This window comes from Calliopsis andreniformis, chromosome 3 (assembly GCF_051401765.1).
Source record: "Calliopsis andreniformis isolate RMS-2024a chromosome 3, iyCalAndr_principal, whole genome shotgun sequence".
Taxonomy (NCBI): Eukaryota; Metazoa; Arthropoda; class Insecta; order Hymenoptera; family Andrenidae; genus Calliopsis; species Calliopsis andreniformis.
Genome location: NC_135064.1, coordinates 23,088,681 through 23,102,709, shown reverse-complemented (window position 1 = coordinate 23,102,709; position 14,029 = coordinate 23,088,681). Strand labels below are relative to the sequence as shown.

At 41.2% G+C, this 14,029-nt stretch overlaps 1 protein-coding gene across 1 annotated transcript in view; it reads left to right on the top strand.

Moving 5' to 3' along the window:
* Ubl3 (ubiquitin like 3) overlaps positions 1–14,029 on the top strand; it is an 86,016-nt gene that overhangs the window by 51,569 nt on the left and 20,418 nt on the right. The gene's annotated exons all lie outside the window — the stretch shown is intronic.

Sequence of the window (14,029 nt, the reverse complement as noted above, 5' to 3'; positions counted from 1 at the left end):
GACAGCTGGGTCACTTCGCACGATATCGGGGAGACTGAACGTGCTATAGAGAACTCGATCTTATCGGTTACTCGCGCAATAAATGCTCTATTTGGGTTTCGGCCGCTTGGGTATAATTCCTTCCCTACATCTGCCTTTGGAAAGTGGATATCTCGGGTGTATGTACGTGTATGCAGGGTGTAAAAAATTCTCTTCAAAAATGTATGATGTAATAGATGCATATCTGGGTTTGCGTAGGGTTCTTAAAAAATTCGTATTCTCATATTTACTTGAGAGGAGAATTAAAAAAGTAGCCTATATCGCGAGGAAATCGTGGCCTCGTAAAAGGTAGAGAAAGTGTGACCAATAGGAAAGCGTGAAACTTCTGGGGGCGGAGCTCGGTTTGTGTAGATTTCTTAAAAAATTCCTATTTTCATCCTTGGTTGAGGGAAAATTCAAAAAAAGTCCACATCGCCTAAATCCTATTAAAACATGAGCAATAAGCTTTCTAAAGCGTGACCAATTGGAGCTCGTAGAGCCTCAGGGAGGCGGAGCTTCTCTCCCCACTCTACCTTCCATTATACCCCATGGAGGGGGAAACCATTCAGAAACTACTCACAGATAGCACTGATCAGTCCCTATAAGATCAATTCTCTTACAATATAATATTCTCTATAAGTACCTGTAAAATCTATTCTCTTTTTTAATAATTTTTTAACACTTTTTTATGACCAATAACTTTTTTAAAGTTTTATATCCATATTCATACATTATACCCATATTTGATATCCATATAGAGTATCTTCACGGAAGATTGGATTACTATTACGCTTTTCAATCCACGTTTTCCGAGCCTCCTAGACCTTGATACATATGCAACACGACACGCAAACAATATCGCGAGATATTTCAGTGGCGAGGGCAACGAAAAACAGCGATCGCGCGCCACTTAAAACTCGATCGATACTCACGGCCCCGGCTGATTCGAGTGGCCCGAGTAATCGCGATGTATATGTAGGACGTCGTTATTCCTTGATTCGATTCCCGGGGCGACGTCGGTGTCCGTGTATTAGCCCCGTTCCGACAGGAACTTGGGAAAGGTCGGGTCTAGGTCGCGTGCCTAGATTCGCGCGCGATCGAGCGCACACCTCCGTGTCGTAACGTCGACTTTTAATGAAACACCTCGAAACGGCGGACAGGATCCTTTACGACCTCTCTCGCCTAGCGTTTCGCTAGACTGCTGTGTGTTCACGAGGACAGTGAACGGCGATATTTACGCGAGCCAGGGGCGAAAGAAATGTTGCAGGCGAATGCTTTGAGAAACACTCGAAAGTGGTCGAGAATATAGCTGCGACTGTGAGGCAAAATAACTTCAGTCATGTGTGTTTCTTTTTGAGATAAGGTAACTGTCCCGATACGTATTAAGTGTTTTAGAGTGTAGACAACTTTTTTTAAAGGAATTTTTATACACTTGAATTGCGCTTAAATAGTTGAATATACTATTTTATGATACTGTTTCTTGTTTTTTATTAGATGTATTAGAATTTAAGCATAAGATTAGATGAAATTAGCATTGGTGTCCAGGTACTGGGATATGGTCGGCTATTGGACATTTACCTCATTAGTGTTTTTTCCAACTTTAATATATACTTGTATGGACTTCTGACTTCGTGAATTTTTATTTTTAGGTGAAAAAATTCTTTCAGTGCTCCTTCTTTTGTCTAAAAATATAAATTCTATGTTTTGAAAAATAGGAAAAAATGCAGAATACGATTTTTTTTGAAAGAGACAAAATTGTATACTGGTGTAGGTGGATGGAGATGAAATTCGAAACCAATTTCCTCGAAATTTTTGCAAAATTCTATTCCATTCAGAGACTGTAAAAGTCACGTTTTACAGTGATGACTATAAAAGTCATCCACACTATGTGGGTTAGGACAATTCCAACAATATAGTTTTTCAAGACTCTTCTCTTAATTCTTGTTTAATTTCAGGTTAAAAAACGTGTCGATCTTAGACTTTTTTCATTCCGCCTTTAGATATAATAATTCTGTGAAACTGGAATCAGGTACTTTCTAAAATGTAGAAACAAACCAGTACGTTTTTAATGGACTGTGAACCTGTTAAAAGTAAAGTGCATTTACAGGCTGAAGTCCACACCTGGTACGTGCACAGATATCCTACTCAAATATCACGATCTCCCCTATCTGTAACTTTAATGAGTACTTGCAATTTTTTCCAACTTTTTTCCCATCTGATTGGACATCACTGAACATTTACGTTTTATATCGTACCAGAGAAGTTGATAGCTTAAAGACAGTAGACAGCGTTATCTATGCATATTCTTTTTTTTATAGACAGTTGATGGAGTGCCGCGTCTGTGTTTGTAGAATAATATTCATAAAGCATACCAGAATGCCATACGTTTTATCATTGTACTTACATCCTTAGCACGTTCTAACATACTACAAAATAGTCCACATAACGAACTATGTTTGCTCCGCAGTTCTACGTTCTACCTAACACAATGAGCTCCGTGGCACGCATCTGGTATAGCGCTGCATCTTGCTGAAGTTGAAAAGCCGTTAACGTAACTGTTCATCTTTTCACGAGTCGAATAACGCGAGACTTCATCGCGCCGCTTTGTTTCCCCAAAGGCTGAAGCTGTCGGCAATTAACGCAGCGTTAAATGCTTTATTGTTCATCTTGGCAGCCATAAACCATGACGAAGGATACTCAACGTGCAAATGACTTAAGACCCTTGGCGTTTAACTCGTCCCTTCGCGGATGCAAAACGGTTACCTTTCCGCTTCCTTTCGCGACCTACGACAACGCCGAGGGAATAAAAAGAATAGCGGCGCGGGAACGGTACTCTCAAATATTTAACGAAAATATTCAGCATCAATATTTATTCAAGCGTGGACAGAAAGCAAACGATCCGCGCGAATAAAAAGTAAACGGTAGGAAGCAATCGATAAATACGGGCGGGGTATCTGATTGCGCATACCATTTTCGCGTTCTCCTAAAGAAACATGCATATTCAAATTTTCTTTGATCCATGGAACGTTAAGCAGCCGATGAATATTCATGCTGCTCAGCATTTTCGCCGCGCAGTTCGATAACGCAGGCAAGTATCGCGACGAATTAAATCACTACCTGCGTGCTTATAATCGCAATCAAAGCATTATCCCTTTATCGGTCGCGACGATTCAATAACGCCTGTGCAACACGCCGCCAGAAAGTTTAACAGGTTTATTTCGATACTTACGAAAGCATTAACCCGTTTTGGGGAAGGCGGCATATTTATAGGATTCGAGAAAATAACCACTTGTTTGTAGGAAAAAGTTTTTATGGGTGGGCGTGGACGAAATTTATTTTCGAAGATGTGTTTATGCAGCTGTAGATGGTAAACGTCTTTTTTTATTCGTTGTTTCGCAATTTTTATTGGAAAAGGCAATCTGAGAGGATTTAAATATTCATATATTCAAATTTTAACTGTTCATTCAAGCATTTGAATGTTCAGATTTAAAAAATTTTCAAATATTTGAATATTCATATTTTCAAATATTCAAATATTCAAATCTTTAAATTTAAAAATTTTAAATACTTAGATACATCTACATTTAAGTCTACATTTAAATACTCTAGTACCTATTATTTAAATAGATACTCAACAATTTCAGCATACAATAATTCTACTCTTATTTACAATTCTCATCTACTTTCAGTCACCCAAAAAGCCATATAAGCATCGAAGTCTCCAAGCGATCGTTACCATCCCACGCCGAAACTCCGCCAATTATCAAGTTCACCCCATATAATAAAACGCCCACACACGTGGCGCAGATTTTTTAAAGGCATCCAGTATATCACTCGACAGGAAACTCGTCCCACCTCTGAACGCGCGCGAACCTACGCTCAAAGGCTTCAGGTCACAAGCGCGTTAACATCTTCTCGACTGGCGTAAAGAAAGAAGAAGTTCTTCCGGCACCCTGGCCGACTGCCGCGTGTCGGGTTCCCCTAGCTTCCCGTCGGTCGAGGGTTTCCGCAGAATTCGGCCCGCAATCAGGACGTATGAAATTTAATATCGCCCCCGGCGTTACGATGGGACTCCCTCTATCGAATTTGCATGCGATAGCTGCCGAAAGCGGTCCTGTCAGCACTCCTTGGCCTCGCCTCCGAGTTATCGGAGCGTCGTCGTTTGGCGTCGATGTCCAAATGCCCGATAAGCGTGCTCGGTCTTAACGTCATAGATATTCTCGGTTCAGCAAGAATTACGTTCCACGATCGCTTGGACGAGTTGATGGGGAAAGAGAACGAGGTGGAGGCAATGCAGTTTTTTTTAACTGGGGAACATTGATAGGGCTTCTTTATATTTTCCTATGTAGTACGATAATTAAAGTGTGTACATTTGGTTTAGATGCTCTGTGACAGTGTGGCATCTTTTGCCAGTTTTGGCGTGAATGTGACATGGGTAAAATTATGTGCTGGGTCCTTTTTAACATGTTTTGATTAACTGGTAATATTGGCACATCATGTGAATCTTATTAATAATATTAAGAACTGTATCTAGTGTTTTTTAATGTCTAATCCATTTATTTTTTCATTTATTAATTTCCTCAGTTTACCGAAAGATATGGAATGATTGATTACTAAAACTTAATTTTTTATTTATTTATTTATTTACATCTGAATTAGTAAAATTGAATTGTTATCTTCACAGACTGGATATCTATAGAGATATTAACTAGCAGTATAATCTGAGGCATGTTTAAAGTGAGTGTTAGGCTCGCCAGTGCAACACTAAGAGCTAAAGGGTTAAAAATCCATAAACTGATAGCTGCCAATATTTTTCCAGTTTCTCTCTGGAGTGAGGAACGATGCAAAACGAGAATAGGAAAAGTTGAAGATTGATTCTGACGATTAAAAGGTAGCCGATTCGGAGGGTGTAATTAGGCTACAGTCACCGATCCAGGCCGCTTTTGTACTTTGACTAAAAGAAGAAGCAAGGATAATAATAGTTCTAATAGATCGATACACAGCCCATTAAGGTTTCCTTGGTTCAACGTAAAACTCGTTCTTGCCCTGGATAAGACAGATTCGGTCAATCTGTTTAAACTTTAATCGCACGGTCTCAATGTATATCGGCCAATCCTGTTATGTAATTAGATAGAGACAACGTAAGGCGTGCTTCTCAGTCGTAGTGGGACTTTTTACGGGTTTCGAGCCCTGGATCCAAGTTTCTTGACGACCCCGCGCTAGATAGGAACCAGGAATGCCATGAAATTACGACTGTTAACCCTAATTGATCCCTAAGGTTTTCGTCACCACGCGCTGCTTATTAGAGACACTTCTGGGTCGAGTACGCTCGCACCAAAGTAAGCTGGTGATCAACGTTGGGTACTCTTGGTGCACGCTGACATTTCTAAGTTGCTTGGTGTCACGAAGGTTCACACAGACAGTGGAAGTTTGAAACAGTGAGAATAAGAGAGCTTTGTTAATGTTAAAGAAATTTGAAACACTAATGGAGAATAGATTTGGAAAATTAGAGTCACATTATGGAAATAATTGAATTTGTAGAGAAGGTTTAGACCTTTGTGAGTACTGAGAACTTGGGATATTGAGAAGAATAGAGTTTTGGTATTGTTCAAGGATTTTATGGATATACTTAAGCCAAGTATTAAATATTCAAAAAGTGTGAAGTATTGTCTATGAATAAATTTAAGGAATTATGTATTTAGAATCATAATATAGTAAAGTTCACACCACTGTGAATAAGGAGTCATAGTGTAGTAGAGTAGAGTTCACATCTCTATACTGTAAATATAGAATCATAGTGTAGTAGAGTTCACACCTCGATGCTCTTCAAGAATTTTATGGATAGATTTGGGCCAAGTATTACCTATTCAGGAAACATGATGGATTGACTATGAATAAATCTATGAAACTATGTATACAGAGTCATAGCAATCTATTTATATGGAAGGTTCACACCTACACTCTGAACTTTCGAATATATACTAAGAATACGTTGGAACTTTTGAGGGGTATATGGAAGCATTAATCTTGAATTAGTTTGCAAATTTACTAGCCATGTCAGTCGAATTCATATTAAACTCTGACACCCACACAATGAATTTGGGTTACCTACTAAAAATACTATAACCTTGGTGCTACTAAAGGAGTGTGAAACCCGGATCCTGAATACATTTGCAAACTCAGAATCATATCATTCGAATTTATAGCCACTGAAGATTCACCTCTACACCTAGAATATCAGAACTTAGAATCTCTAATAATAAAGCCATACTACCTTTCGATGAAACATGAAGGATCGATCAGGAATAAATTTGCAAAATTACAGCCATCCATCAAATTTCCTCTAAAACTTAAAAAAATGAGGTCAGTCGGGATTCATAAACCCATTTACGCCCATTTCATCGCATATTTTCGTGCAGCTGGTCCACCCCCAAGTGAACGCCCACGTTGACGAGTCACCCCATACGTCGAACGACGGTATTCCTTTAAAAAAAAAAAGAAAGTGGCAAAAAAGCCTTGGGATAAATACCACTCCTTGACATTCTGATCGCACGTTCGCCGATAAGCAGCGCGGGCTGGTGAATAGAAAGCAGGTTTGCGCTATGGGAACGAATAAATCTGCGATCAAGATATAATGGACGACTCTCCAGGAAGGAGGAAAAAAAGAACAATATCGATCGACACGTAAAACAGATTCAGGTCTCCGGGACGCTGGAAATAAGCCAGAAAGTGAAACTGCTGGCTCTTCAGGTTGCCTATTGCCCTATTCGCGAGCGCGGTGCTTTCAATTCGGATAATGGCACTGTTCTCCCATCGTTGGAATATTATAGTACACCGATATTCCAGCAGTGCTGTACTTCACAGCGTTGTAAAAGTGAAATTGACTGGATATAAATTCTTCCTCCGTCGCGTGGAGAGGATATCCTAGATTTGGGAGCCAGGGTAAAGCTGCGTTTCTACGTGAGCAATGGCACGATCTAAAGTCTTATATTCTAGTGATACATCTAGACTGGCACGAACTGGGATGTAATCGTTGGAAATTTGGGAATATGGAAATATGATGGTTGGATGTTGATACATTAATTGTCTTCTTATCCATTGGATAGAAAAAGGAGGATTGTTGATACTGTCATGTGTTTCTAGCGATTATGTCTCAGTCTGCATCGACCTTTATACAGATGCTTTGTTAGTGATATAACCTGTAATTGGTTCTACCTGTGTCTTCCAAGGCACCCATTAGTCAAATTGCTAATTGCTAATGGATCTGTATGTTACAGAGAACGAGGAATTTTTATCGCCAGAGTGGGAGTTGCTGACTCATCTTAATAGAAAATATGATTCATTAACTCTATTAGGTATATTCCTTGGGTCTTTTTTATCCAATATAAGTAATATTAGGTGAATCTTGAATTACAAATAATATGTATAGAGTTTCTCTAGTTTCTCTACAAGAAGTGTTGGTTCAGTGAGAATATTTAAGTTGAAAATTGCTTGTGTACTATGCAGGCAGCATACTGAAAATAAATAAATGACATTGGAGTGTCATTGTCGTGACTGATGTGAAACCTGACCTGACCACTCTAGGGTCAGTGTTTTATAGTTCACTGCGTATGTGGAAATGCGGCTTTAAGTTAATATTTGAATGTAGGTGAATTCTTTATGAAGGTATAAGCTGAGGCCATTTTCTTACATATGTAACATGAGGTACAGAACAGTCGTTATAAGATAATCGAAGAGAATTCTGCTTCTGAAATATTAAGCTAAGTTCCCACGTGTGTGGAACACTTCAAATGTCTCATTTATAAACGACTTTTGATGAGAGCTATTAACTACATAGCTATCTGTCTATAACTTCGAACAGATGTCTAATGTGCAATCTATAGCCTCATTTCCAATGTGCATAACATTCATAAAATACAGTTAAGGTATATACCATTTAAAATAGAGTCATCAGCGCCATCCTTTTATGGCTCAGCATATTTTCAGTACAACAGTAAACTCCAAAGCCTCTTCTTCATTTCTTAAAAAATTAGACTATGACCCTCCCTTCCTACCTTTATTTTCACATATAGCAAGAAATAGCACTGTCAAATCAAAAATATTTATATTTCTCAGCAAAATCAAATACTTTTATCTGAAAACTGCTACAACTTGTTATACAGGATGTTCCATAAGCATTGTCACATTAGAATATAAGCTCAAATTCTAATGTAAACAGTTTCATGCAACAACCTGTATACACATAGAGACGAAATGGGAGGCACCCTAATCAGTCAGAAGACAATTAAACAGTAGACACCCTGCACACGTAGAAACGCGGCTTAAACCCCGGAAAAACATTTCCATTGCCCCACTCCTACATTCCAAAGGATCTACTAACGAGTAGGCCTTCGTCACCTTCGGATCCCAGTAGGAAGTGCAAATTTTTCGCGTCATCGCCTTGACGGAAATTATCGCTCGTTACGAGGCCAACTCATCGCTGGCAACAAGCCTCGACGGCTACAGAAACATTCGTACCGGATGGGACAGCATTAGTATTTATTAACCTAAGGTCGTCCCGTAATTGACGTAATTACCAGCTCGAGATATTCCGTGAAGATTGGGAAAATTACTCGTTATCAGGTCGTCCTCCCCCTCCCTCGCCCCCTCTGCCGCTCCCTTCGCCCGATGACCGTTGGAATTTGATTAATTGGAATCGAACGACGACCGTTCGCCTCCTCGGCGATTTTCACCAGAGCCGCGATCTCGAAGTTTCGCACGTCGGACAATATAATTCCTCGTTTTCGAGCTATTCGATCGATTCGGAGCGTTTAACGGGGCGATAGTGATGTACGAGCCTGGGGGATATTCATCGGCTCGAACACGGTTTATTTCAAAATCGTGCACCTTATGAGTCGTTCGGTTCGCCATTAGATCGAATGCTATGCGGCGAACGTTAATTGCTGGGCCATTTCTGCGTCCAAGGATCGATTACGACTTGGAGGATTAACCCTTTGGAAGTCTGTTCTGATCTCGAAGCTGGCCTACTTCTTTTGCTTTGGATTTTAGGTAAAAGAGGAATGTTGGTCTGGATAGGAGATGGAGGAGAAGGTACCTTTCTTTTTGTAGAAAATATGCTTAAGAAATTAGGTTTGGTGTGCTCAGGTACCCTGATGAAGGAATTTCTTTTTTTTTTTTTTTTTTTTCTCTCGAGATAAATATGTAGGAAGGCTTCCAGAAGGGTTCTACTGCATTAAGCAGGGTTGCCAGAGATAGGTACCTACATATAGGTAACCTTAATGAGAAAGTTACGTAATATATAGCGTAGACCCACCTTAAGTAAAAAAATACATATGTATATGTATAAAAGTAAACACGACATATCAAATTCTTAATTGAATAATATTAAATTAATAAGCTCGGCGATATAATTTTTGCATCTGTCAACAACCGAGGCACGGCTCTGTCCGTCATTTCACCAGCTTCGACAATCCCACCTCCACAAACCCAGCATTCAATTACCCTGAAAATTTCGTTGTACTTTAATTCCCTGAATACACGATAGGGGTTAATTCATCCAGTTCCAGCGGCGCGTTATTTCGGTCGCACATAATCCTAGATATAAATCAGAGGGGCCCAGCCTTCAGATCCGAATCTCAATTAGAGGACTTCCTCGCGAGTTAATAGCACGCGACACGCCGTCGGCCACTTTTCGACGTGCCTCCTCTCGAGCGGTGAACGACATTGTCGTTCCGCGCGATAATAAATCAGGGCCTGGTCATCATTCATAGCCGTTCGTTAACGACACGTAAGCTACAATTATTTTAATGGCCTCCCGTCTAGGGGCTGGGAATTCCGTCTCGCTGCGAATGACATCGACACGCCTCGACGCATCCATAATCCGCGGCTCAGATGGAATTCACCGATAAAACGCTACTGTGCGTACGCGCCTTTGTCCTGCTCCTGCTCCTTCGACTTCGGTAAGTCGTTCCAGACACGTGTAACGCTGTCATGAGTCCCCTGACCGCCACCTTCCCTGCAACCGCCTGCAACGTTGTGGGGACAATCGGACCTATGCGTCACGGTGATCGATGCTTATCGATGCGTCTTACTCACACGGAAATGACGAGCAGTTGGGGTATTATCGATTTAGGGGAGGGAAGATTCGGGGGGTGGTTTTGGGAAATTTGATGGGAAAGTTGGTGCTACAAGCTTTGCTCGTTATGAGCGTGTTAGGTGATATGTGATGAGAGAGTGCTCATACACTGAGGATTTGGAAATTTTCAAATATTCAGATTTTTAAAGATTTAAATTTTCAAATATTCAGACCCTCAAATTTTCAAATATTTAAATTGTTAAATTTTTAAATATTGGGTTATTTCAAAGTTCAGCATTGAAATTCTCAAATTTTTGTGTGCTCTAACATTCAAATTTTTAATTATCTATCTGATTATTCAAACAGTTCAGTATTCAACTTTTTATATCCTTAGAAATTCAAACTCCAAATTCTTGAATCACCTAAGGCGCCTGAAACGTCCCCCAGATGGTCTCACAAAAATCCTCCATCCTCTATCTCCTAGCTTATATACCAAAACTGCCAACATGTATTTGCCTCGTAATGGTCTCCACAAACCAGTGAGTCCTTCCCTGCGGACTTCCTTCAATACGCCATTTTCCGTCAATTGCTCTTTTCCGCTTCGCTGGAGCAGCACATCAGATAGTATCGATTATGCGCGAGAGCATTTTAAAGGCCCCCCTCGCTCCTCGGGCAAACGTTAAACGTAATCTTCGAATGCATTGAAAGGTATACAAGAAAGGCGCAACGCGATTTATACCCAGCACGGGCATAAAAATGGCCAAGTTCAATAGGACGACTCTAATGTAGTTAGCTTCCTGTCGTTTCGCGCTGAAAAGGGCCATTTACCGCGGACCATTCGTTCTCTGCTCTCGTCCTGGACCTGGGCCGCTCGGAGGCTGAAAGGAACGTGCCCTCTACCTGGCCAGGTGTCACGGCTCGTTTCCTGGAAAACGGGCAAGAGCAGGGTGTAACTCGAGTCGCCGAAAATCCGACGTTGGTCGTTAACTTAGGACCATTTTGTCGTCATTTCCAGGAAAACAGTCGCGCGCAGGGTACACGTCCATCGCCTCGCCCATTCTTCCCGTACCGTCTCTGAGACGTTGATGGCCCTGCCTGTTAGCCTAGCCTCGTGAGGAATTCCAAGGAACATCAGATATGAAGTCTTGAACGTCGCGATCGATCAGATATATCGTGCTCGGTTGAAATCTCTAGCAGCCAGGAGAGACCCATTCGAATGCATCGGGCCACACGTTTGATCATCTGTTGATAGGCTACAACGTGTCGCCGACCATCTGCTCGGATCAGGCGACTCTGGTGACCGAGACGACCCTCTTGCAGGGACTATGGAGGAGTTGTGAGAAACAGAGTTTCAGTCGGAGGAAGTTCTGATGGACTTTGCAGTGAAACAGAGATATCAATTTGAAGTACACGGAAGTGCGACGTGAGGGACTGCTTTGGAGAGTATTGGGATGTACGTTGGAAGTTGTTGTTGGTGGGTGGAGATCAGTGGTTACGTGAAGTATCGTTTTTTTATTTAATAAGCAAAATATGAAATTTTCATTATCTTTCAATTTCAAACCCTTAGGTCTTAGGGGATACAATGATAGAGGTGCACTAAACTTAAAATGCAGACAGTGTATCTTATAATAGAGGTTTCAGGCTGTAATTTAAAAAAAAGATCGTGATCCTAGGGTAATTTTTAACGGAGTTATGGTCAGTCAAATGTGGCCAATTTTCGCCCAAACTTTTTCTATGCCATAACTCTTTTCAGCAATACATGATTTACAAAACCCTTAAAACATTCATAAAGAATTAAAATGAAAAACATCTTCAAGAAACCAATAGTTCATTCATGAATCTTACAATAACTACTCCTCTGTCAATCATACAACTGATACATTCTCTTAAACAGAAAAATAACTTCTTACGTACATACTCCTCTTGCCACTCAACCTCCCTCTCAATCAAAATCCAACTCAAAAGTCATCCCTCCAGCCTCCTCTCCCCTGCTCTATACCTCTCATTCGAGCCTATAAAATCTCCCAAGCAATCCGTCGATTCCGCCACCAAAGATACAATCAAAACGAAGCAGAAAAGCGGCGGCGGTCCCCCTAGGAGAACATTTCCAGCGAACAATGACCGCTCGTTATCTTGACCGACGTTTCGTCGTAATTTCTGCGAAAGCTTCGCCGCTCCCCTTTCCCTCCGATCCTTTTTCGCGAGCTACCTTCGCGCCAGAGGCACGCATTGTGCCTGCGCCGCCTGCCTGCATCCTTTCCGCGAACAATGCGGCCAGCCTCGCAAAGGACTCGAGTCTTCGGGGAACAGTCGGAGCCAGGATACGGAGCGTGGCAAAGCGTGCCAAAGCGGAGTTTCCGCGGCTGTTACGCGCACAGAGAGCACAGAGGCGGTTCACCCTGCACTTTCTAATAACCACGGCGCGCAGGATCGATCGCGGGACTGCTCTCGCCTCGAAGAGACGCGAATATCGCCCAGATCCTCTGCCGCAAATCCGCGCAAAGTCGCGGAAAGGTAGCTTCCTGCTTTTAATGCCCCCAGATGCGGGGAGCACTCGCAGACGCGGCTGATTATTCTCTGGCGGCGTGCGTTGGGCTTGACAGCGGGATACGCGAAAATAGAACCCGCGAAGAGGATGCAGGGAGATTTATTTGCTCGCCGAGAAGCGAGGATTGAGACGTCGAAGAGGTTGGGAGATGCGATAACAAGGATGAGTGTGATGCTTTCTTCTTTCTTTTTTAAGGGAATGTGAGGTTGCGGGGTGAGAAATGTAGGGGAAGGGAAGTAAGGTGGGGGTACTAATGTAATTATCAGAGCTTGGTCACAGGAGCGTTAATTAATATAACGTCTGTTATGTATTTTTCCTTGTTTTCTTAGTTGAAAATAATAAAAACACAGTTACAATCGTTCGTCAACTTCTTTATGAAATTATTGTTAAAGATACTAGGTTTAAAATGAGCGCTTGGAATGTGTCTGACTTGGGACTTATTCTACTGTCGCCGTGTGTGAACCAGGTCAGATGCAGCAACTTCAGTAGAGTAAGTCAAGTTAGACACAGACTCGCACATTTTTAGGAACATCTTTAACATTTAATAGCTGTACAAGCTATGCTTGAGGGTTAACACAGATATCTGATATCAAATGTTTGAGGAATCAACTCTCATTTTAGTTTCCAAATCCTAATTTCCTGAATACAAGCATCGAGTTTCCCATCGATCCCTAGATTGCCACACGAGACTTCCGCGTGTTAAACGTATATTCGCATCCGCAGAAAGTCAATTCAGAACAGCGACGATGAAATAGAACCCGCAGCCGCCTACTCGGTTTTCACTAATCGCAATAAACCGCCTGCAGGAATAATTAGCATACGCGAGCGATTGTTACGGGAGACGTCGGGCGAGAGTAATCGGGAATCGGATGGATGCTGAAGGATCTTATTTCAGGGGTCGTTGATTCATCTTTATTTACGTCGACCCATTATATTTCGGTGGGTCGCGTACCTACAAATAATATCCCATTGTGTGCAAGTATATCGGCTGCATCGGAGACAATGGCAGAGGGATTTCCATTTTTCCATAATCGCGTTGCTATCGTCTTTCGTCCTGTTCCCTGATCCACCTACAGGGTGTAACAAATGTACAGTTTCTTAATATTTCAGTATTGAAATATATTAATTCTTTTAATATTTATTGGTTTCAATATTGTCAAATAATTGGTCCCAGTGTTTCAATATGAAATTTGTGTATTTTCCAAATATATATTCTGCGAATATTTAAATGCAAGAAGACACTTTATAAGTGCATTACACTTTTTAATTTTCATCGAGAGTCATCTCCATGCAATCTATATTTTTTTCAAAATATAGGTACCCATTCCATTGGGGTTTCATCCCGAGTAATTTTTATTCAATTTTACTAGGTCTCTTCATACTGACAG